Source organism: Mobula hypostoma, chromosome 3 (genome assembly GCF_963921235.1).
Source record: "Mobula hypostoma chromosome 3, sMobHyp1.1, whole genome shotgun sequence".
NCBI lineage: Eukaryota > Metazoa > Chordata > Chondrichthyes > Myliobatiformes > Myliobatidae > Mobula > Mobula hypostoma.
In genome coordinates, this window is record NC_086099.1 from 219,856,609 (window position 1) to 219,881,921 (window position 25,313).

General features: G+C 42.3%; 1 protein-coding gene across 6 annotated transcripts in view; it reads right to left on the reverse strand.

Moving 5' to 3' along the window:
• Positions 1-25,313, reverse strand: part of nktr (natural killer cell triggering receptor) — a 224,725-nt gene that overhangs the window by 174,168 nt on the left and 25,244 nt on the right. For all 6 annotated transcript variants that reach the window (XM_063044549.1, XM_063044548.1, XM_063044546.1 and 3 more), the window contains exon 2: positions 24,942-25,034. The gene's annotated coding sequence lies outside the window, so the exon portion shown is untranslated. The remainder of the gene's footprint in view (positions 1-24,941; positions 25,035-25,313) is intronic.

Genomic DNA, 25,313 nt, shown 5'->3' on the forward strand with positions numbered 1-25,313 from the left:
ATGATGTACTGTTCTTTGTTCTAACTTGTTGAGCATACTTCAGACACTGATTACTGAGCAGGTCTGTAGTGGTCACTGTGACCTCTCAAATGTTCTAATTCTCACCTTTAAGGTATCAATATGCCCTGAAACAATAGAGTAAAACTATGAGAGATTATCCAATGTAGACTGAATTATGATTTGATTGCAGTGGAGGTTTAATATCTGCCAAATTTTAGTTCTATGCATTTTCAGTGTGTGTCATCTACTCAAAATTAAACCAGGATACATATAATGAACTATTTGGTTTGTTTCCATCAGGACAATGAGCAACTTTCTTCAAAGAAATGAGTTAAAAGATTTATCAAACGAGACCACAAATTTACAAATTTTGACTTACAGAAAATCTATATCTGATTAAATAGCTCAGTCTTACAAACTGAAGTCCATTCCTCCAGAACAATGAGGCAGTGAGAATTGATTGCTGCGTCAATTGGGCAGGTAACAATTCGTCATTCTATATTGGCTAATAAAGGGGGCCATTTTAGAAATACAATATCCAATTACACTGGGATCATTTGAATGTGCAGAAAGTAAGCTACAATTTTCTTTTACATCTAAGGCCACAAGAGGGGAGATAGATCTGAAAGAGCAAGTGGGATTTTCATTCCTGCTATATTAACCAGCCATTAAAATATGAAAGCGCTTGCTTGTTTCATTTAAATAACATGGTCAGCTCTAAATAAAAGTCTAAGAACATGAAAATGGTAACTTTTTTTGTGGTGCCTGTACACTACAAGATTGCCCATAGGAAAAATAGATCAAAAGCAAAACAAACATCCAAACTGCAACTATAGCTTTTATTTTCCCTGTTGAAAAGCTACAAAGCATTTGCTCACCTGTCCCAAAGCAATAATATAAAACTGTTTTACAGCCCATCAGCAATTCAGTCTTTCAATCAGCACTTTTAAAGTGCCCAATGCAGAATTATCAAGAAAATCATGAATAAAACATGATCGCCATATTCTTTCAATACCTTTGGAATTTCAGTAACTCCCTTCCTCCACCCCCCCACTCCCCCCAAAAGAGACAGCTCTATAGACATGAGAGATTCTGCAGTTGCTGGAAATTCAGAACACCACACACAAACTGTTGGATGAACCCAGCAGGTCAGGCAGCATCCACAGAAATTAATAAACAGTCAATATTTTGGCCAGAGACTCTTCCTTAGGACTGAAAGTAAAGGGGGAGATGCCAAAATGAAAAAGGTCAGGGAGGGGGAAGGAGGACAAGCTAGAAGGTGATAGGTGAAGCCAGGTGATTGGGAAAGTTCAAGGGCTGGAAAAGGAATCTGATAGGGGAGGAGAGTGGACCATAGGAGAATGGCTAGGAGGGACACTGAGAAGCGGGGACGGGGAGGTGAAAGGCAGGTGAGAAGAGGCCAGAATGGGAAATAGAAGAGGGGAGGGGAGGAGAAAAAAACCAGTAGAAATTGATGTTCATGCCATCAGGTTGGAGGCTACCCAGAATGAGGATTCAAGATCTTCTTAATGAATACTTCCAAAATAGCTAGTTTTCAATTTAAAGGCTTTGCAGTGTTTCAAAATTCTCCATATTGAAAGCAATCCTTAAATATTTGATTGCAATAATATTGCCGTTTTTTAAAAAAATGTTGACTGTACTTACTTATCAAATCAGTTTAATATCACTGGCATATATCATGAAATTTATTAACTTTACATCAGGAATACATGATAGACAAAAAATTGAATTAAAGTATATATGCCTATTAAATAGTTAAGACAAAATAAGTAATGCAAAAAAGAGATAGAATAGTGTTCATGGGCTGAATGTCCTTTTTAGGAATCGGATGGCAGAAGGGAAGCTGTTCCTGAATTGCCTCAGTATTCTGTATCACCTACCCCACAATAACAGTGAGAAGAGGGAATGTCCTGGGTGGTGGAGGTCCTTAATGAAAGTTGCCACCTTCTAAAAGGCACCACGCCTTGACAATGTCTTGGATACCAAGGAGGCTGGTCCCCATGATGCAGCTGATTAGTTTTACAAGTTTCTGTAACTAATTCAATCCTGTGCAGTAACCACCCCCCCCCCCCCGCACCACCACAATACCAGATGGTGATGCAGCCTGTTGGAATTCTCTCCATGGTACATCTGTAGAAATTTGGGGGTTTCAGTTGACAAACCAAATCTCCTCAAACTCCTAATGAAGCATAGCCATTATTTTGCCTTATTTATAGCTGCATTAATATATCGTGTCAGGGTTAGATAGAGCATCCAGCTGAAAATCTGCCAAACAGCAGCTCTTTTCCACGAATAACATATGAGCAGTACTGGCAGGAGGCACTTCATCAATTAAACATTAAAAACACTAGAGCTATGCCTAATCCAGGACAGCATGGGCAGCTGTTAATTTCCATTCAAATACAGCCAACGCAGCTTCCTTCAAGCCATGAGAACTCTAGTTCAGAGATGAAATCTGTAACAAAGAAGGTTCGTGTGGGGAGAAACCAGAGGTCGTGTGTAGAGTAGCAAGTGCAAAATGCTGGAGGAACTCAGGTCAGGCAACATCTACAGAAAGGAATAAATAATCAATGTTTTAGGCCAAAACCTCAACTCTTTATTCCTTCCCATAGATGCTGCATGAGCTGCTGAGTTCCTCCAGCATTTTGTGTTACTTTGGATTGCCAGCAACTGCAGTATGTCAAACTTGTGTGTGGAAAGAGTTTCCCAAAGTATTGACTTCCTTTTCAATACAAAGTACAGTCTTAGGAATAAGTTGAATAGAAACATCGATACACATTTCTTCCTTTCATAGAAGATAGACAAATTTATGGGTAAAAAAAAATTTCTGTGTCCCAAGATCAACTTCACTTGCCCCATCACTGAACTGTTCCCATAACCTATGCTTCACTCTCAAGGACTCTTCATTTCATGTTCTTGATATTTATTATTTATTATTTCTTTTTACCTTTTTATATTTGCAGTTTTTTTGCACACTCATTGTCCACCCAATTGGTGCAGTCTTTCATTGACTCTATTATGATTACCGGATTTATTAAGTAGGCCTGCAAGAAAATGAACCTCAGGGGCTGCGTATGGTGACATACTTGTACTTTGAAACCATGACAAAGCTGACTAACTCTTATCCATCATAAAACTCCACAAATTTGTGAAATATGAAATCTCTGGTCCTGTAAACAAACAGTTGAAAAACACTTCGACCAATTACACTGAGCAAAACGGGCGCGTTTTTCATTGGCTATTTCCTTTAAAATACTGCTCAATTCATTTAGTATTCAATACCCAGTTATCTCTTGTACAATCAAATACATCCATCTTTCCAATATACCTAGCCATGTCTACAATTATTTTTTTACATTTGTTATTGTCACCCGGTACTAACTGTTAATAAACCCATGAATTTGTCCTTTTTCTGCCTTTAAAAATAAAACTTTCTGGGCTTTATTTTAAACCTCTTGCTACCCTTCAACGGCTGGGTAGTCATCAAGTTCATTTAAAGCTTTGTTACCACTGTTAAGTTTTGTCACTCCAATATATAAAACTAATTGAAAGAGAAATGCAAACAACAGGAATTCTGCAGATGCTGGAAATTCAAGCAACACACATCAAAGTTGCTGGTGAACGCAACAGGCCAGGCAGCATCTCTAGGAAGAGGTACAGTCGACGTTTCAGGCCGAGACCCTTCGTCAGGACAAGTCAAGTGTGTTGCTTGAAAGAGAAACACGGGGAGACTGGGAAAACATTTTGCTTCATTACTTTAAGAGAAGCACGCACTTACGTCGTGGCGTGATGATGTAGCCCAGTCATGTACTTCTACTTATGAATTATTAACAAAATGCTTACTCAAGCAATACTTACAATATTACTCAAAACATTACTGAAATATTAGATACTCAGCACACATCTTGAAGAGAATTTGCAGTAGAGCAGCAAACTATAAACACAAGAGATTCTGCAGATACTGGAAATCCACAGCAACAAACAAACTTCTGGAGGAACTCAAATGTTTATCCAGGTGTTTTTTTTAATTTGCCTTTTGCCCATTTCCCCATAGAGCGAGCACAAAACTGCACTTTCTGCAGATAAGTGACAGGAGAAACCGGGTGCCAACACTTTCTGCATGTTCTCAGCCCATTGCCTGTGGCAATTGAAGCTGTGAATGCCACGTCTAATGACATGAACTACCATGACACACACTCACTTAATAAAGGGTAATAAAAACAGGCATTGCTGGAAATCTGCAGGTCAGTCAGCATCCATGAAACAGACCACAGAGAGCGTTTAAGATCAAAGACACTTTATTGGAACGAAGAGGGAGAGAAAACAAGTTGGATCTGAAATTTTTAAAGTGGTTTTCTGCCCAATTTAACAGAGCACGTTTTTTGCTGAGTGTCTCGAGTATCTTGTTTATATGTTGTTTCACATTTTCATCATTTTGAGAGATGCAGGTTGCCACAGACAAGATTCAGCAATCTGGAAACATTCATCATCAGTATTCCTATTTCAATCACCTATAACAAAAACTTTGCCAAGCAGGAAAGCAACATCTAGAAAATATAAACTTGGAAGTTTCATCTTGTGGCAAATCATAGTTTAACAGAAACCTTGGCAGAATCTTAGAAGCAGGTTCCTCACCCCCTCAACTACACAAGTGTCAAGAGCACCTCACATAAATATTGAAAATATATACCAGGGAACAATTGAAAAATAATGTTGCCAAAAAACAGCTTGTATGTGCAACTGCAAATGCTGAAAGAAATTTTAAGACTTGTTTACAATTTTTAGTATAGTATGTTATTTGCCCATACCTCAAAACCAAGTTATTTCTGGGCTGATTTTTAAAAAATAAATTGAATAGTAAACCAATTACCAATATTTAAGTTAGTAGCATATGAACATGGTGAAAAACTCCCATGTTACTGACCATATTCTACTCTGTCTAGGAAAACTGAGTAGGAAGATGGAAGAGGTGTCACTCTATATTAGAAACATAGCCAAAGATTGCACTCACAAGCTTCTAAAAATACAGCAATTTTCTTGCAATTATTTGTCACTTCAATTTCAAGCATATTACTGCCAAGTTTCAAAAACTGACACAAAAATTGTTTCAAGTACAGGATCTTGCTATTAAGAGTGCGACTAGAGCCAATCCCAAACTGACCAACAAGCACAGCAGTGCATTAGCTTAATAATTCATTACCTTCAGGAGCACTTTCAGCTCCCAGAGGCTACATGCTGCATATTCCCGTGCTTTACAATGGCACTCGTTTCTATGGCAATGACCTATTCAAATATCAAGTCCAATGCTGTCAGCTCCGAGTGATATAAAGTGATCAAAAAATTTCAAAATTGTCCAAATATCACAAAAAACAAGATAACAGAAGTATAGATATGAAGGAAAAATCTCCAAACGTGATTAGGAGTAATTGAAACAATGTCTCAGCTACATGTTTCAATTTGAAACATACAAGTGATTGGGTGGGGACAGAAAAAGGATCAATTCCCTTACATTTTCTTATTTCCCTTCTCTACTACTGATTTAAATTATTTGGATAAGAGCGCCTGGGGCAAAGTATACTGGTTTTTAAGGAACACACATCAAAGTTGCTGGTGAACGCAGCAGGCCAGGCAGAATCTCTAGGAAGAGGTACAGTCGATGTTTCAGGCCGGGACCCTTCGTCAGGACTAACTGAAGGAAGAGCTAGTAAGAGATTTGAAAGTGGGAGGGGGAGATCCAAAATGATAGGAGAAGACGGTGGGGTGGGGGGGAAATGGAGCCAAGAGCTGGACAGGTGATTGGCAAAGGGGATATGAGAGGATCATGGGACAAGAGACCCAGGGAGAAGGAAAAGGGGGAGGGGGGAACCCAGAGGATGGGCAAGGGGTATAGTGAGAGGGACGGAGGGAGAAAAGGGAGAGAGAGAAAAAGAAAAAGAATGTGTGTATATAAATAAATAACAGATGGGGTACGAGGGGGAGGTGGGACATTAACGGAAGTTAGAGAAGTCAATGTTCATGCCATCAGGTTAGAGGCTACCCAGACGAAATATAAGGTGATGTTTCTCCAACTTGAGTGTGGCTTCATCTTTACAGTAGAGGAGGCCGTGGATAGACATATCAGAATGGGAATGGGATGTGGAATTAAACTGTGTGGCCACTGGGAGATTCTGCTTTCTCTGGTGGACAGAGCGTAGGTGTTCAGCGAAACAATCTCCCAGTCTGCGTCGGGTCTCGCCAGTATATAGAAGGCCACATCGGGAGCACCGGACACAGTACATCACCCCAGCCGACTCACAGGTGAAGTGTCGCCTCACCTGGAAGGACTGTCTGGGGCCCTGAATGGTGGTAAGGGAGGAAGTGTAAGGGCATGTGTAGCACTTGTTCCGCTTACAAGGATAAGTGCTAGGAGGGAGATCGGTGGGAAGGGATGGGCGGGGACGAATGGACAAGGGAGTCGGGTAGGGAACGATCCCTGCGGAAAGCTGGGGGGTGGGGGTGGGGGGGGGGGGATGCTGCCTGGCCTGCTGCGTTCACCAGCAACTTTGATATGTGTTGCTTGAATTTCCAGCATTTGCAGATTTCCTTGCGTTTGCTGTTTTTGAAGGAACCATGCTTTCACTGAACATATCCAAATAGCTACATTGCATTTCTTTGGAATGGAGATGCATGCAGTTGACAAGTGCATTTACCCAAAGTTGGTGATAAATGTACTGCCTTGGAATGAAGCACAACTAAAGTAAAAACAAAGTTGTTGATGAAAATCAATGCACTCTCCTGCTTTCTTGCCTTTTTACAAACTGCTGCTTTGTATGGAATAAATATGCAGAATGCCAAATTATACTCGGCATATACAAACATATTTCTAAATTAAATCTACCCCAGTAACAGGTAATTTATGCTTAGACTGATATACCAATATTTATTTTAGAGATGCATCACAGAACAGGCTCTTCCAGCCCAACGAGCATCACCACCCAGCAACGCACCTATTTAACATTTACCTAATCACACTCACACTCCATAGAACATTACACCACAGAAACAGGCCTCTTGGCCCTCCTTGGCTGTCCAGAACCATTTTTCTGCCTAGTCCCACTGACCTGCACCTGGACCATACCCCTCCATACACCTCCCATCCATGTACCTGTCCAAGTTTCTTAAATGTTAAAAGTGAGCCTGCATTTACCACTTCATCTGGCAGATCATTCCACATTCCCACCACTCTCTGTGTGACGAAGCCCCCCCTAATGTTCCCTTTAAACTTTCCCCCTGCACCCCTAACCTATGGCCTCTTTTTTTCTCCCCTAGCCTCAGTGGAAAAAGCCTGCTTGCATTCACTCTATCTATACCCATCATAATTTTATATACCTCTATCAAATCTCCCTTCATTCTTCTAAGCTCCAGGGAATAAAGTCCTAACCTATTCAACCTTCGCTGTAACTGAGTTTCTCAAGTCCTGGCAACATCCTTGTAAACCTTCTCTGCACTCTTTCAACCTTATTAATATCCTTCCTGTAATTTGGTGACCAAAACTGAACACAATACTCCAAATTCGGCCTCACCAATGCCTTATACAACCTCACCATAACATTCCAACTATTATACTCAATACTTTGATTTATAAAGGCCAATGTACCAAAAGCTCCCTTTACGACCCTATCTACATGTGACGCCACTTTTAGGGAATTCTGTATCTGTATTCCAGATCCCTCTGTTCTACTGAACTCCTTCGTGCCCTACCATTTACCTAACATGTGTCCTGACGAAGGGTCTCGGCCCGAAACGTCGACTGTATCTCTTCCTACAGATGCTGCCTGGTCTGCTGCGTTCACCAGCAACTTTGATGTGTGTTGCTTGAATTTCCAGGATCTACAGATTTCCTTGTGCTACCATTTACCTTGTATGTTCTACCTTGGTTTGTCCTTCCAAAGTGCAATACCTCACACTTGTCTGTATTAAACTCCATCTGCCATTTTTCAGCCCATTTTTCCAGCTGGTCCAAATCCCTCTGCAAGCTTTGAAAACCTTCCTCACTGTCCACTACACCTCCAATCTTTGTATCACCAGCAAATTTGCTGATCCAATTTACCACATTATCTTCCAGATCATTGATATAGATGACAAATAACAATGGACCCAGCACTGATCCCTGTGGCACACCACTAGTCACAGGCCTCCACTCAGAAAAGCAATCCTCCACTACCACTCTCTGGCATCTTCCATTGAGCCAGTGTCTAATCCAATTTACTACCTCTCCATGTATACCTAGTGACTGAATCTTCCTAACTAACTTCCCATGCGGGACCTTGTCAAAGGCCTTATTGAAGTCCACGTAGACAACATCCACTGCCTTCCCTTCATCCACTTTCCTGGTAGGCTCCTCGAAAAACTAATAGATTTGTTAAACATGACCTACCACGCACAAAGCCATGTTGACTCTCCCTAATAAGTCCCTGTCTATTCAAATACTTGTAGATCCTATCTCTCAGTACTCCTTCCAATAATTTACCTACTACTGATGTCAAACTTACCAGCCTATAATTTCCCGGATTACTTTTAGAGCCTTTTTTAAACAACGGAACAAGTCCCTCTTGAGAATCATCTACAGGCATGACATCCTGGACCCCAGTACTTGGGAGGCAGCACACCATCCTGGCTTCTTTCGCAGCCACAGAATCTCTTGTCCTGTTATTGAGATCTTTACTGCACACAATACTCCAAATTAAGTCTCACTAACATCTTGTACAATTTCATAACATCCCAACTCCTGTACTCAATGCTAATTTATGAAAGTCACAATAACAATGGAATCCAAAATTAAAGTAGACTAAATTATTGCTAAAAGTCATGCTTGAACAGCCACGTTGACAAAGAAAAAACTGCACAAGCTTCAAGTCCGAAATAAAAGACAAAATGCTAGAAACACTTAACAGTTCAGGCAGCACCTGTGGAAAGAGGAACAGTGAATTTTCAGGTCCAATCAAGCTTTAAGGTTGGAGTACAGCTTCCTACTCTATATTAAATGCCCTGACTAATGAAGACCAATATCCCTTTTCAGCCATGTTGTCTACCTGCATTGTTGCCCTCAGATCTATGGACTGGTACTCCATAGACCCATGAACATGACTTATCTGTCCTTAGTACTCCTAGGCCCTTACCCCATTAATGTTCACAAAATGCATCACCACTTTTGACTGGATTACACTCTACCTGCCATTTTTAAGTTGATTTTACCAACATTGATTTTGCTAGGCAGCCTACTGCTACTTATTCTTTGCTGTCAACTCTGCCAATCTTCATATAATCCTTTAAGTTGCCCCTCACACCCAGGACATTCTCATATCATGAACAGCAGGGGTTTCAGCATTCATCCTTGTTGGATACCATTAGCAATAAGCAATCAGCTGTAAAAACCACCCCAAGGCAATTTTAGACCCAGTTTGCCGATTGCCCTGGATCCATTTGGCCCCAGTCTTTTGAACAAGTCTCACTAAAATCCATGTCAGAAATTACATCTACTGCCCCATCCTCATGAACAGAGTTAGGTCTGCAAAGATCTCCAATTATTCAGACAAGATCTGCCCTTGACAAAGCCACGTTAGCAGTCTAGTTATTCCCTGCCTTTCCACTGATCACCAATCTGCCTCAGCTTTTTCTAGCATCTCCCCTACCACTGATATGAAACTCACAAGTCACAGATACCAGGTATCTTCCTCTTGCCTTAAGAATCTGCAGGACTCCTCAGAATGCATCAAATAACATTACATGCAGCAGTCAGCGCAACACTTTGCAGCACCAACAATAGACATTAAATTCCTGCCACTGCCCAGGTACAGCGTTTTTAATGCTCCCCCAGTGAGTGCATGAAATTTCTCTGGGGCGCTTCACTTTTCTCCCCATGTTCCAAAAGACTCACATGTGAGCTGTGAGCATGCTATGCTCGTACCAGGAACATGGCGCACTTGAAGGCTGCCCCACAGCACATCCTCAGACTGTGCCGGTCATCGACAAAAATGACGGATTTCATTATAGATTTCGATGCACATTACTGTGCAAAGATCTTAAGCACATAACTATTTGTCAACGTGGAGTGGAGAGTTTGTAAATCTGGTGGGTGCAAACAGTGTTGGGAATGGCAAGGGTAGAGCGCCACGGGAGAGGTGTGGGACAGGTGCCAGAGGAGTGCTGGGGCAAGGGGGTAGGGTGGCACGAGTGCAGACACACCTAGCCGTGAGACACCAGACAGCATTTGGTTCCAAATAATAGGAATATTGATCATTACAGAAAGTCTTTCTAGTGCTCCCCACTCCCTCCCTTCCCCTTTTGCCAACCATGATTCCCCTCTCCTTGCCCCCTTCCCACTCAATCCACAATAGACACCCATATCAGAATCAGGTTCATCACCTGCACGTCATGAATTTTTTTTTGCTGCAGCAGTTCAATGCAATACACAAAATTACTACAATACTATGCAAAAGTCTTAGGCACCCTAGCTATGTGTGCCTAAGACTGTATCACAGTACTGTAAACACGAGGAAATCTTCAGATGCTGGAATTTCAAGCAACACACATAAAAGTTGCTGGTGAATGCAGCAGGCCAGGCAGCATCTCTAGGAAGAGGTACAGTCGATGTTTTGGGCCGAGACCCTTCGTCCTGATGAAGGGTCTCAGCCCAAAACATCGACAGTACCTCTTCCTAGAGATGCTGCCTGGCCTGCTGTGTTCACCAGCAACTTTCATGTGTGTTGCTCAAAGTACTGTAGATGTGATGAATAGAGCTAATCTTTAACTTCTCAATTCTCTTCAGGTTCTTTCATAGGCATAGTCATACTTTATTGATCCCGGGGGAAATTGGTTTTGTTACAGTTGCACCATAAACAATAAATAGTAATAGTAATACTACTATTAGTAAATAGTAATAGTCATGGAAATAATAAGTAGTAATAGAATAGTAATAGAAAAATAGTAATAAATAGTTAAATAGTAATATGTAAATTATGCCAGTAAATTATGAAATAAGTCCAGGACCAGCCTATTGGCTCAGGGTGTCCGACCCTCCAAGCGAGGAGTTGTAAAGTTTGATGGCCACAGGCAGGAATGACTTCCTATGACGCCTCTGTGTTGCATCTCGGTGGACTGAGTCTCTGGCTGAATGTACTCCTGTGCCCACCCAGTACATTATGTAGTGGATGGGAGACATTGTCCAAGATGGCATGCAACTTATACAGCATCCTCTTTTCAGACACCACCGTGAGAGTGTCCAGTTCCATCCCCACAATATCACTGGCCTTACGAATGAGTTTGTTGATTCTGTTGGTGTAGCTTCTACCCTCAGCCTGCTGCCCCAGCACACAACAGCAAACATGATAGCACTGGCCACCACAGACTCGTAGAACATCCTCAGCATCGTCCGGCAGATGTTAAAGGACCTCAGTCTCCTCAGGAAATAGAGACGGCTCTGACCCTTCTTGTAGACAGCCTCAGTATTCTTTGACCAGTCCAGCTTATTGTCAATTTGTATCCCCAGGTATTTGTAATCTTCCACCACGTCCACACTGACCCCCTGGATGGAAACAGGGGTCACCGGTACCTTAGTTCTCCTCAGGTCTACCACCAGCTCCTTAGACTTTTTCCGCATTAAGTTGTAGATAATTCTGCTCACACCATGTGACAAAGTTTCCTACCAAATAAGAACAATGTCCTCTGATTACTAGCCCCCTGCAAATTCAAATGCAAAACCTTCGCTTTTTCTGTCAAAATCTTTTGTGGTTTTAAGCCAAACTCTCCTCAACACTCTAAACTGTCAATGACAGTATTAAATTTGAATCTTCCCTTATAACTCCAGTAGTAAAACATTAAAATAATCCAGTTTCAGTTTATTCAGAAACTCCAACAACTTAATATTTGAATCACTGAGTTACATTCTTCACATTTCTTTTAAATTTTCAAATGAAACTAGTGTTTATGATATGACTGTACACTATATTAAAAAAGCAAATTAAATATATTGGGGTTTTAATTAGAGCAATACAAAGTTATCCGCAAGATATACTATAGCAGAAGCAATATGATAGGAGAAGACAGGAGGGGGAGGGATAGAGCCAAGAGCTGGACAGGTGATAGGCAAAAGGGGATACGAGAGGATCATGGGACAGGAGGTCCGGGAAGAAAGACAAGGGGCGGGGGGACCCAGAGGATGGGCAAGAGGTATATTCAGAGGGACAGAGGGAGAAAAAGGAGAGTCCCTCTGTCCCTCTGAATATACCTCTTGCCCATCCTCTGGGTTCCCCCCCCCCCCCACAACTGTCTTTCTTCCCGGACCTCCTGTCCCATGATCCTTTCGTATCCCCTTTTGCCTATCACCTGTCCAGCTCTTGGCTCCATCCCTCCCCCTCCTGTCTTCTCCTATCATTTTGGATCTCCCCCTCCCCCTCCAACTTTCAAATCCCTTACTCACTCTTCCTTCAGTTAGTCCTGACGAAGAGTTTCGGCCTGAAACATCGACTGCACCTCTTCCTACAGATGCTGCCTGGCCTGCTGCGTTCACCAGCAACTTTGATGTGTGTTGCTTGAATTTCCAGCATCTGCAGAATTCCTGTTGTTTGCAGAAGCAATATGCCAGATTTACACAGTCCTATCTTATCCAGAGCAAGTCAAGCAGTTCACTTGCAGAGTAAAAACCAATATTTACCCAAGGCTACTGGAATGATTAGAAAGAACAAAAGAACTATATATAAAAAAACAGAAAAAATCCTGCCACAATTGCAAATGAATTTTGACAGCTATGTAATAAATAAACAGGTGCAATAGGACACTAAAATATGGCATTGGCCTTAAAAAATGATAGCGCCAAAATGTGTGTTCAGCTTGTTGTGCCTGTTATTCTTTCTTTGCAACACCTGACTAATTTAATCTCACTATCTTCTACACCACCACCTCACCAATCAGACCTCAAAAGGTACATGGTCTGTTAATGTTTGCAGAGAATCTGCTTGAACAATCTTAAAAGTTATGCATTCCAGATCTTGGTCCCAAACTAATACCCCATTTCTTTTCTACAAATTATTGTAAAGTTATGGTTTGTAAAACTTCCATAAGCTGATGTTACATAGGAATCACTAAAATAACATCCTTGAAACCTGGACAAGGCAGAATCTGTGGACGAAGTCATACATAGCACAGAAACAGGCCCTTTGGCCCAACTGGTCCGCGCTGAACTCAGCCTACCTGCTAGTCCATTGCTCATGTTCGCCCCATTACCCTCAAAGACCCTCCCCTCATGTACCTGCTCAAATGTCTCTTAATTGTTGGAATTGTACTCATCCCAACCATTTCCTCTGGCAGCTTATCCCAGGCTCTCACTACCCTCTGATAAAGAAGGCTTTCCATGAATGCTAACAACAGGAATTCTGCAGATGCTGGAAATTCAAGCAACACACATCAAAGTTGCTGGTGAACGCAGCAGGCCAGGCAGCATCTGTAGGAAGAGGTGCAGTCGACGTTTCAGGCCGAAACTCTTCGTCAGGACTAACTGAAGGAAGAGTGAGTAAGGGATTTGAAAGTTGGAGGGGGAGCGGGAGATCCAAAATGATAGGAGAAGACAGGAGGGGGAGGGATGGAGCCAAGAGCTGGACAGGTGATAGGCAAAAGGGGATATGAGAGGATCATGGGACAGGAGGTCCGGGAAGAAAGACAGTTGGGTGGGGGGGGGACCCAGAGGATGGGCAAGAGGTATATTCAGAGGGATAGAGGGAGAAAAAGGAGAGTGAGAGGAAGACTGTGTGCATAAAAATAAGTAACAGATGGGGTACGAGGGGGAGGTGGGGTCTTTGCGGAAGTTAGAGAAGTCGATGTTCATGCCATCAGGTTGGAGGCTACCCAGACGGAATACAAAGCGTTGTTCCTCCAACCTGAGTGTGGCTTCATCTTTACAGTAGAGGAGGCTGTGGATAGACATGTCAGAATGGGAATGGGATGTGGAATTAAAATGTGTGGCCACTGGGAGATCCTGCTTTCTCTGGCGGACAGAGCGTAGGTGTTCAGTGAAACGATCTCCCAGTCTGCGTCGGGTCTTGCCAATATATAAAAGGCCACATCGGGAGCACCGGACGCAGCACATCACCCCAGTCGACTCACAGGTGAAGTGTTGCCTCACCTGGAAGGACTGTTTGGGGTCCTGAATGGTGGTAAGGGAGGAAGTGTAAGGGCATGTGCAGCACTTGTTGCACTTACACGGATAAGTGCCAGGAGGGAGATCAGTGGGGAGGGACGAATGGAGAAGGGAGTTGCATAGGGAGTGATCCCTGCGGAATGCGGGGGGGGGGGAGGGAAAGTTGTCTCTCTGGAGACAGCTTATCCACTGATGTCTACTATAAGCCTACTGACTCTCACAGCTATCTGGACTATTCCTCTTCTCACCCTGTCTCTTGCAAAAACGCCATCCCCTTCTCGCAATTCCTCTGTCTCCGCCGCATCTGCTCTCAGGATGAGGCTTTTCATTCTAGGACGAGGGAGATGTCTTCCTTTTTTAAAGAAAGGGGCTTCCCTTCCTCCACTATCAACTCTGCTCTTAAACGCATCTCCCCCATTTCACGTACATCTGCTCTCACTCCATCCTCCCACCACCCCACTAGGAATAGGGTTCCCCTGGTCCTCACCTACCACCCCACCAGCCTCCGGGTCCAACATATTACTCTCCGTAACTTCCGCCACCTCCAACGGGATCCCACCACTAAGCACATCTTTCCCTCCCACCTCCCCGCATTCCGTAGGGATCGCTCCCTACGCAACTCCCTTGTCCATTCGTCCCACCCATCCCTCCCCACTGATCTCCCTCCTGGCACTTATCCGTGTAAGTGCAACAAGTGCTGCACTTGCCCTTACACTTCCTCCCTTACCACCATTCAGGGCCCCAAACAGTCCTTCCAGGTGAGGCAACACTTCACCTGTGAGTCAACTGGGGTGATATACTGCGTCCGGTGCTCCCGATGTGGCCTTTTATATATTGGCGAGACCCAACGCAGACTGGGAGACCGCTTTGCTAAACATCTACACTCTGTCCGCCAGAGAAAGCAGGATCTCCCAGTGGCCACACATTTTAATTCCACATCCCATTCCCATTCTGACATGTCTATCCACGGCCTCCTCTACTGTAAAGATGAAGCCACACTCAGGTTGGAGGAACAACACCTTATATTCCGTCTGGGTAGCCTCCAACCTGATGGCATGAACATCGACTTCTTTAACTTCCGCTAAGGCCCCACCTCCCCCTCGTACCCCATCTGTTACTTATTTTTATGCACACATTCTTCCTCTCACTCTCCTTTTTCTCCCTCTGTCCCTCTGAATATACCTCTTGCCCATCCTCTGGGTCCCCCCCCCCGCTTGTCTTTCTTCCCGGACCTCCTGTCCCATGATCCTCTCGTATCCCCTTTTGCCTATCACCTGTCCAGCTCTTGGCTCCATTCCTCCCCCTCCTGTCTTCTCCTATCATTTTGGATCTCCCCCTCCCCCTTTCAAATCCCTTACTCACTCTTCCTGCAGTTAGTCCTGACGAAGGGTCTCGGCCTGAAACGTCGACTGTACCTCTTCCTACAGATGCTGCCTGGCCTGCTGCGTTCACCAGCAACTTTGATGTGTGTTGCTTTCCATGAATGCTGATTGACCGGCAGCATATTCTCCCCCTCCCTCTCTCCATTCTATTTCAGATTTGCACCTTTAGACACAGGCAGCACAACGACCAGAGATCCAGATTCAATTCTAATCTTGAGGGCAGTGAAGAGGGATGGGGAGGAGTTTAGAAGATGGGGGAAAAAAGTAAGTGATTAATCGTAGGTTTAACGTGAATGGTCAGATGGCTGGCTTGGAATCAGTGGCCAAAAGTGCTGTTTCCCAGTGCATCCCTCTAGGACTGCAACTCCAGTCAGCAGCAGCTGCTTCTAACAGCTTGGCAGATGTTGCTTAGGCAACATGACCAATGCTTCTTTTGGGAATAAAATAGCTCCATTAGGTTTTTTTAAAATCACCTTAGGCTGTGCTGGGCTTGACACCCATAACCTAGTCATATAAAAAGGATTGTGGAATGTTAATTACAACTTTAGATGAAGAAAGAGGGAAATTTGAGCAGTAAGAAAGTGTCAGTTGTACAGCACAAAAATAGATCCATCATCCCATCAAGTCCATGGCAACTTTTTGATTGAGGTTCATATTCTTTATTTATCACGTCAATCAAAAATAAAATGCGTTGTTTGCATTAACACAATCTTGGGGTTGCATCAGGGTTGCAGGGCAGCTTGGCTTGAAGGGCCCCAAAGGGCCTATTCATGCTGTATCACTACATAAATATACAAACTTAAGGAATTGCTAGGGGCAGCTCACAAGTACTACCACACATTTAAGCATAGCAAGTCCACGATGTTCAGCAGAACACCAGCATCACGCACAGCACTACAGTCCCAGCACAGGCCACCTCCTCTGCCTTGTTCACTCCATGAAAGACAAACCCAACCTATCCAATCATACCATTTAACTGAAATTGTCCTTTCCAAGGAGCATCCTGGTAAATCTCCACCACATGCTGAGGAAACACAGTATGCAGAGAGTCTGGACTCCATGGATACGCTCAAAGAGTTCTATAGATGTACCGTTCTGACAAGCTGCATCACTGTCTGGTATGGCTGGGGGGTGGGGGAGAAAGGGGGGCACAGGACCAGAAGCTACAGAGGGTTGAAAATTTAGTAGGCTAGTACCCAAGATGGAGCCAACAAGTACCCAGGACATCTTCAAGGAGTGGTGTCTCAGAAAGGTAGTGTCAATTATTAAAGGCCCCCAGCACCCAGGATATTCCCTTTTCTCACTGTTCCCATCAGGAAGGACTTACAGAAGCCTGAAGGCACACACTCAGCAATTTAGGAACAGCTTCTTTCCCTTTGCCATCCGATTCCTAAATGGGCATTGAACCCGCGAACACTACCTCACTTTTTTTTTTAAAATGTATAGCATTTCTGTTTTTTGCAAGACTTTCAATCTATTCAATATACATATGCTGTGAAAGTATATTGAATAAGATTTACTTCTTTATTATTTTTTCTTCTGTATTATGTATTGATTAACTGCTCCCAAGTTCTGCCACCTGATTCCTAAATGGACATTGAACCCGAGACACTAACTCGCTTTTTAAAAATTTTGTTTTTTGCACAATTTTTAATCTATTCAATGTATACTGTAATTGATTTACACGTTTTATTTTTCCCTCTATATTATGTATTGCATTGAACTTCTGCTGCTAAGTTAACAAGTTTCATGACACATGCCAGTGGTAATAAACCCGATTCTGAACTTGCAACCAGATCAGGAAGTAATCAATGTGATACCTTGTGCACTGTGGTGGTCAATGTTACAGAATCCTAGTCATATGGAACAGTTACAGATCCTTTGGGTCACTGTTTATGTTAACATTATTCTCCTCAATACTAATCTCACATATCTGCATATTCAAGTACCCGTGGAAAGCATTGAGTGATCTTGCTTCCCACCTCCTTTGGCAGTTTATTTTAGATACCAACTACTCTACAAAAATTATTTGCTCATATCCTATTTGCTCCATCTCACCTTAATCCTGTGGCCTCTACCTTTAGACACCCCACCATGGGAAAGACTCTGGACAGCTACGCTTTTTAGCCTTTGTCGATCCAGGGAAGAGACCCAACTTATTCAATCACTTCTATAAACCAGTACGGGTTTTGCAGTTTGTCAGATTTGATAGGGGACGGATGTACACTAGTGACCTCTGGCTATGAACCCAGGTTAGGACAGATCAGTTTCTCTTTCACAATTCTTCAATCTTTGTTATCTTCATTACTTATTGGGGGCAAGAGGCAATACTGTGCCACCAGGTTTACTCATTTCTGCACTGAACTGGGGCTGTGGCCTGCAACTAACAAGCTCTTGAATTGGCTGCTGGCTCACTTTCATGATCTTCAGTTCTGAATACTCTTTGCTTAATTTTATTGTCTGCACATTTTGTTTCTCTGCACATTGGGTGTTTAACGGGTTTTAAAAAAAAAAAATGGGTTCTATTGTGTGTCTTTGTTTTGTGGCTGCCTGTTAGGAAACCAATCTCATGGTTGTATATAGTATATAAACTTTAAACGTATTTCCTTTCCCACCCTCGCTCCAATCAGTACAACACAACTGAAGTATCTCACCCTTAAAATCATCTTGCAAAATCTTTTAGCCCAAGAAACTTGACATCCCAAAATAGTGTTTAGATTTGTATTCCAACCAAGAACATTTAATAGTCCAGCAAGATTTCAAATTGATGGAAGTAGACAAACTAGGATTTCTGGAGTCTAAAGAATGTGGTTGCTGGAAATCTGGAGCAACAAGGAGCTGAATGAACTCAGCAAGTTGGGCAGTATCTATGGGGGAAATGGACAGTCAGTGTTTCAGGTTAAAACAATGTATTGAACTAAACTCTTTAAGAACTCTTCTCAGTATGCAACAACACAAGACAATTACCGGTAGGATAGATTGCCATAGATTTTTTGGTACCCCGAGTAGATGTTACTGATAACCCGGTAACAGAGTGGCAAAGCAAAGTTGAGTTCTTGGATTTCTCCAGTAACAGCCACTACCTACTATACATGATAGAGAACTGAGGGCCAGAAATAAAAGGCTACCAAGGGCACTCTTACTCTGAAGAGAATATCTTTATTTTTTAAAAAAAACTAGAAATCACTATGCAATGTAATACCAAAGACCAAGGCTAAAGTTATCAGCAGTGGCCAAAAGGATCTTTTGAAGGAATAAAGCACAGACAGCCAAGACTGGGAAAGTGAGAGCAAAGGCAAGGAAGAAATGATGCACATGGAAACTGAAAAAAATACAGAATCCCACATTTAAAGTGCAAGTGTAAACTGAATATTCTTTTAGATGTTAATGAATTCAAAGTGGCAATAACACTGCACAGGTGAATGTTTATCACCCAGATAGGGAAAATATCTATGAACTGTAACAAAGTTCCAACAGCACACTAGTAAACAAGTGTAAAATCACATCTCTGAAATATCACACTAGATTTGTCACTGCCTTCTCCACTGTATTTTAGAACAGTACTTCTAGCCGAAAGCCAGCTGGTGGCATAGTGGCATCAGCGCTGGACTTCAGGGCGAGAGGTCCTGAGTACGATTCCAGCCGGCACCCTTGCACGCTCTCCATCCATGCTGGATTAAAAGCTGGCGATCTCTAGAAAGGCAATGGCAAACCACTGCCGTAACTTGCCTCGTACACGATTTCCCAATACGTCAGAGCGGCATGGAAGGAAATCTCCCGCTAACCAGAAAATTCCAGATACAACATAAAAAAATTCCTAGCCACAAGGAGGGGGTAGGGGGAAAACGGTCAGTTTATTAGGTATTGGAGTGGAGTGGAACCCGACAGAGTCTTCTGCTGCTATAGCCCATCAACTTCCAAGGTTTGCATGTTCTGCATTCAGAGATGCTCTATGCATATTACTTATGCATGGTTATCTGAGTCACTGTCACGTTCCTGTCAGCTTGAACCAGTCAGGCTATTCTCCTCTGACCTCATTAGGGAACACAAGAAAAATCTGCAAATACCACACCCTCACAGCAGGTCAGGCAGCATCTATGGAAAAGAGAAAACAGTCACTGTTTCAGGCTGAGAGTATCTTTTCCGTAGATGCTCCAGCATTGTGAGTAGTGCTCTCATTAACAATCGGAGTTTTCACCCACAGAACCATTCCTCATTGGAATTATTTTTTGTTTATCATAACATTCTCTATAAACTCTAGAGCAGGGGTTCCTAACCTCTGTTAATAGTTGGGGTCCATGGCATAAAAAAGGTTGGGAACTCCTGTTCAAGACTGCTGTGTGTGAAAATCCCAAATCAGGAGTTTGAGATACTCAAAGCAGCCTGTCTGGCATTGACAATCATTCCACAGTCAAAGTCACTTAGATTTTTTCTTCAGCATTCTGATATTTGGTCTGAACAACTGAACTGCCTGCCTAAGTCTGCATGCTTTTATGCATTGAGTTGATGTCACATGATTGGCTGATTAAACATTTACAAGCAGGTGTATTTAGTGCCCACTGAATACAAAGGTTCAAAAAGTGGACACATGCACATCTGCACTTACTCGAGTGCAAAATAGTAAAATCCTCCTTTATCTGTGGGGGATTGGCTCCAGGATCGCGGATGCTTAAGTCCCTTATTTAACCTGTCTCAGTGCGGTGGACTTTAGGACCCGGCGGAGCCCTGAATCCGCAGTGTTTCTGTTCACAAAAATAATCATGATCAAAAATAAAGTGGAAACAATAAAGCAATTGGAAAGAGATGAAACACCAGTCATTGGAAAAGCGTTAGGCTACAGTCAGTCAACGATCAGAACAATTTTAAAGGATAAAGTGAGAAAGGCCCTGCCCCAATGAAAGCTACAATTTTTTCTATATTTTATTTTCAAAAAACAACAATGAAATCAACAAGAACATCCCAGCTCAGACATGTATAAAAATGAAATAAGTAAAAAAGACATAACATTAGAGGGATGCCTAATGTACAAAGTGCTCAAAAATACTAAATGTTAAATCTCAAATGAGGGTTGTGAGAAATCAGCTGGGGGGAAATTGCTCATTCGCCCCGGTCTCATCCAGGTAGGCAAGAAATGGATTCCAGATAGCCGAAATATTTATTTATTTATTTTTTAAATAAATTGAATTGGTTCTCAAGAACCTAAGTTTCTCCATCTGTATGACTGAGATCATAGCAGCCATCCATCTCCGAAAGGAAGGGGGAAAAGAGGGTGATTTCCATTCCCTCAAGACAAGTCTTTTGGCAACAATCATCCCCAGCATCAGAGACTGTTGTATGGCTGCAGGGAAACAAAAGTAGATTGCCAGCAGCCAAATATAGCGAGACCAGCTTCTAAGGGGAAGGATCTTTATAGGCCTCTGAGTACCAGTCGAATATCTAGGACCAAAATCCAGTTAGTAATGGGCAAAACCAAAAGGTGTGTGACAACGTGGCCTCCGTCCCTTGGCATCTATCACACATTGGTGAGACAGAAGAGAAATCCTGTGCAATCTAAGTTTAGAGTAGTGAGAACGGTGGACAACTTTAAACTGGATCAGTTGGTGCCTGCTGTTAACAAAGCAAGCCTGTATCATAGACAAATACTTGTCCCAGGCAGCTTCAGATAATTCAATGCCAACTCCTCTCTCTAGGCATCTCTAATCTTCACAGTAAACGCTACAGTGCAATTATCAAACAAACGTACAAACTTAGAAACGAGATGCCTGGAGCCAGGAGGGTTCTTTAAAACATGAAAAAAATGTTTCCCTGGAAGGATTTTAAAATTACAAATCTTAAGATTGAATGTAGTGTCTAATTTGTAAGTAACGAGAAAAGTGCGAATGAAGCAGCTCAAATTTCCCTTGATGCACAGAAGGCTTTTGACCAGATTGAGTGGCTTTACACGTTTGAGTCACTGTACAGGTTTGGGTTCGGAAGTCATTTGCGTCTTGGGTAAAACTGATATATGCCAGCCCAATGTGTTCTATTATAACTAATGGTGACAATTCAACTCTGTTTCCCCTACACCGTTCAGTCCAGCAGGGGTGCCCTCTCACCAGCTCTTTTTGCCGTCGCAGTACAGCCCTTGCCCTAAAAATAAGTCACCCAAATATTCTGGGTTTGAAAGTGGGAGGTATTGAAACACACATTAGTTTATATGCTGACGATGTGATACCCTACTTACAAAACTCAGCCCCTCTTCTTCTAGATTTAATCACCTCTTTTGGCAGACTATCGGGATACTCAATCAATTGGACAAAAAGTGACTTTGTGCCCCTCTCCAACGACTACATGCGGAAAGTGTCCCATTCAAAGTAGTTAAAGATCACTTTACTTATCTTGGCTTGGCAATCCCCAAAGATCCTAAATTTATATTCAAATTAAACTTCGGAGTTTATTTCAAAACTTAAACAGAATATAGAAAGTTGGAAAGCTACAATTATTACTAAGCAACATAGTGGTTTAATTATTGAAATACATACATTTCTTAAGTGTTTTATATGCATAGAAAGGTAAAATATACACTATATACCAAGATAAACGTTTGACTGACGCTAAATAATACCAGATGTACCTGTACTTAGTAAGAGAACCGTTTTTTCCCCGATCCCGATCCGCAGAAACCTACCCGCACATCCTCCCATATACTTAAAATCATCTCTAGATTACTTGCAATACCTAATACAACATAAATGCTATGTAAGTAGTTGTTATACTGCGTTGTTTAGGGCAGTGGTTCTCAACCTCTGGGCCGCAGACCGATACATGGCCGTGAAGAATGCAGCAGTACAGCGGTAGTCGGAATGCACGCAGCACATCTTTAAGAAAAAAGCTGAAATAAACAAGCTAATTAATTAGATGCCACCCGGCTCGTAAATCTCAGCCCAGATCAAAGATGATGCAATCGCCTCTGATCTGGGCCAACATTTACGTGCCGGATGGCACCTAATTAATTAGTTTGTTTATTTCGGCTTTTTTCTTAAAGATGTGCTGGGTGCGTTCTGGCTACCGCTGTACTGCTGCATTCTTCGCGGCAGCGTATCGGTCCGCGGCCCGCAGGTTGGGGACCACTGGTTTAGGGAATAATGACAAGGAAAAAAAAAAGTTTGTACATGCTCAAGCAACAAGTGCTGGAGAGAGAACTTCCGGGTTTTCTCCGATCCACAGTTGGTTGAATCCGCGCATGTGGAACCCACGGATAAGGAAAGCCAACTGTATTTACCTTCTCAGTAACCACTATGGCAATATTAATGCATATGATGCAAAAGAATACCAAGCCAGAGCACATTTTCAAAACTGTACAAATGAAATAGAAGGAACAAGTGAAGAGTCTCAAGGTAGAATGCAGATAGCAAGAGGCACCCAGGAGAGTTTGCTGGTTTGTGTGCATGCTGAGAAGTAAATGAAACAGACTCCAAAATTTTTATTACCATATTAAGTCAATATGCTACATTCACAGTAATTATTACTGATTCTATAGCAAGCTTCTTTGTAAACACTGCTAAAAGTCAAATTTACCTCTGACAGACTCCTGCCCACCACTAACTTCTCTGGAAAGCAACAGTAGCTCCTGCCTACATTGGTGGAGTAGAGGAATTTGCTTCATAAAAGCAGTGAATGAGGGAAAAAAAATAGTATGTCATTCAGTCTGGAGCCTGCTTTATTAGTCAACATGATTACAGCCTCAAATGCCATTTTCATCTTCTATCTAATGATCTGTTTTGAACACCATCTTTGAGTAAATTCTGTAGATACATCAGCCTCTGAATGAAGAGCCTCATTTCCATCTTAAGTGGCCTAACATTTTGAAACTACCCCCTATTTGTGCACTCCTAATCCAGGGGAACAATCTTCCTTGCATCTACCCTGTTGAGTCCTATACAAATGTCATTTCACCGAGTCTGCCTTTCATTCTTCTAAGTGCCATTTAATAGAGGCTCGACTTACCCAAATCTCTGTATGACAGACCCAGCATACAGTCAGAACCACAAGAAACAGGCCCTTTGGCCCATATGTCCATCCCATTTATTTAATACAAGCATGGTATCAGGCCCTTCTAGCACACTTAGCCCATGCCAACCAATTACACCTACTCATAGGCCTTTGGAACGTGGGAGAAAACCAGAAGCCCATGTGGTCACAGGGAGAATGCACCAACTCCTTCCAGAGAGCAAAGGGAATTGAACCCGGGTCGCTGACGATATAATAGTGTTATGCTAATGCTATGCTACGCTACGCTACTATCTTGGTCCAAATCCTTTGACGTCTTAGCCATTCAAGGGCTCATCTAAATATAGTGTTGATAATTTCAGCAAACCCTCCCCCTCCCCCTCCCACCAAATCAGTATGTTCCAGACTCCTACACCTCTTATTCCTTACCCTAAACCTATGCCTTCTAGTTGTAGATACCTCTGTAGAGGAAGTTTCCTACAACCCAAGCACCTCAATTTTATACTGAGGCCCCTCATCCACATCAAGGAAAACAAATCCAGACAATCCAGGAACCAGTCTGATTTACTCAGATTCATTTATTTATCATATGTACATTAAAACAGTGAAATGTACCATCTGTGTTAACAACCAACACACCCAAGGTCAGATGGGGGCAGCACAAGTGTTGTCACACATTCTGGCACCAAGACAAGGTGCCTGCCATGTTCACAGAACAAAATAGAACAGCAAAACATGTCCTGCTCCTCCCTCCCACTCACTCATGCCACAGACAGCAATCACAACTTTTATTAAATACATTAAGACCAAAATTGCACGGTCAAGACATGGGCTTACAATATACTATAATTTAGTAAGGAATCTTGACTCGTACTACAATTCCCTGTGATAGAGCTTGCAATTCGTCTTTCTAATTGTGTGATACACCTATAGAAGAGTTTTAAGTGATTATGGGACAAGAACAGAGTTCCTTTGAACATAAGCATTTCCCAATAGCACAGCAGTTTAAAACTCATTCCTCTATCCGAGAATTTGACAGCATATGGGCAGAATATTTAGGACCAGAAAAGATAAGGCAAAGAATTACTGAAAGCTTCCTTAAATAGAAAATTTATTAGCTGTGAGCAAATACTAATTTTATAAGGATGGGAAGTGTTAATTTCATTCTTTATAAATGAAAAGCAAATCCAGAAAATTATTCATTTCTATACAAGGCAAAGGCAATCATTTTATAATTGCATCTTCAACAACTGTCTCAAGTTTTCATCTTCAAAATAGTACTTTTACAAAGAGTAAACTTCAATATTTTTCAGTGTTGTTGAATACACCATTTTTCATGCACACATATGCCACAGCAAATTAAATATGTGAATATTAACCTTGTCTTGCCTGATGGACAGTACATTAGAACTTCTTCCTCTTCAGATGATGCCAATTCAGTCAGCTGATGAGACCTTGGTTTAATATCAAATCTAAAGGACAGAGCAGACCAGTATTCCATCAGTACACAAACTGGAGACAACCAATATTTTCTCCAATTCTGGAAATTCCAGTGCTATAAGCATTTGAAACATTTTTCAGATTTTACAAATAATACATTCTAGGATGTGCTGGGACACAACATCAGTTGTGCAACTTGGGGTCACTGGGGGTTGAGTATTTTAACGCCAGACACCCTCACCCAGGTGACCCAGCCAGAGTTGATCAGGCCCCAGCAGTGCTGGTCCACAGGTCACATCTCTGGATTCATA